This window comes from Talpa europaea, assembly GCF_964194135.1.
Source record: "Talpa europaea genome assembly, chromosome: 15".
Lineage (NCBI taxonomy): Eukaryota > Metazoa > Chordata > Mammalia > Eulipotyphla > Talpidae > Talpa > Talpa europaea.
In genome coordinates this window covers 35,987,399-35,989,061 of record NC_140083.1, presented here as the reverse complement: position 1 = coordinate 35,989,061, position 1,663 = coordinate 35,987,399, and positions in this window count along the sequence as shown.

Genomic DNA, 1,663 nt, shown 5'->3' with positions numbered 1-1,663 from the left:
CACTTTGCCCTGGACCGCTGAGGGATTTTGAGAGGCAGAAGCAGTCCAAAGCTATTGTCACGCAGACTGGTGAGCTCAGTCTAACGATAACCACATCCAAACCCACCTCGCACCTGATAGATCAAGTTCATTACTCCAATGGAAGTACCCAGATTTTACTGTCTATGACTTACTTGATAAATAGTGAGTTATACACAATTTCCTGCAAGCTAGTTGGAATTCCTTTCTTTACTACATAGAAATCAGTGGTCAACCATTGAAGACTCTGTCCTAAACAACTAACCAACTTTTGAGGAAGACCATGATACCTCTAAACTTCTTGAGAGACAACAAATTCCAAATTCATTTTACATCTAATATGCCTCAGTAAATGTGCATAGAAGCAGAGTGTATACTCTAAAATATTAGATTATGTGCTAATTTCTAACTTTTACATCTTTAGTAATCCTTCATAATCCTTAGTTTTTTATCCTTAGTAATCCTTAGTAACTTTATCAACAATTTTTAAATGTCAGTGGAATATAAATACTTGTATACCCAGTTTTTTATGACCTCATGCTAATGTAATTATATAATCGATGACTTACAAATGTACTCTTGAATAAACTAAGCACTTAAGAACAAACTGTACTTGTTTTCTAACCAATAAGCACAAATATTCTGTGTATTTTATCTTCAGTACTTATTGTTATAAAATTTGTTATATTTTATGAAATCCACATTTTTTAGAAAATTCATCATGATTTTCCAGATAAAAAAGTAAAGCAACAGAATATGCCCTATGAGTGAAGATGGATAGCCAAAAAGTTGGTATTAAAAATTTTTTTAATTAATCTGCAAGGAAATTCTTCATTTTTTCTACACTTGTACAAAAGTATAATGAACTTGGTTTTATTGCATTTAGACAGCTGCAAAAGAAGTACAACATTTGATTAACCTGTTATGAGTAGAATGTTTCTAAAAAATAATAATTTGTTCCATTTAATAACTTCTGAAGAAAGAAAACAATGGAAACAGAATCGAGACACTTGATCAATTTTTATTTCAAAATATCTACAAAGTTTCAAATCTCCATTATACAAATTTTTCAAAATCTGGACATTATTCAAATATAAGCCAAAGTCTTTATACAAACAATACACACAAAGAGCAAAATATACAGTCTCCCAACAAATTTTGTTATATAAATAAGAAAAATATATACAGCTGGTATTTTCAATCTAAAGTACAATTATCTTAACACTGCAACCACATACAGAAGGTACTAAAATAAAAAGACTACAGTAAAAGTTAAAGAAAGAAAAATTTCATTTTATGACATTGATAATTATAAAGATACATATACTTTTTAGGGGAATATATACTTCATACCTGGATCTCCATTTTTACTTGACTTTGTTCACTTTTTGGAATATTCTCTGAATATGTGACATTTAAAACTTTATCAGCTATCCCTGATGCCTAATACAAAAAGTTAGAACATGTAAAGAACTGTTATATAATCTATGCTTATAGACAGATATAAAAACAATTCTTTAAAAGTTAAATTCGTATGAAACTGTTAAAATTTTCCAAGTAAATTGAATTGTCTATTGAAAAAACAATTCTTTTTTTTCAATCAATTCTTTTTTTTTTTTTAATCAATTTTTTTTTAGTAGGAAAT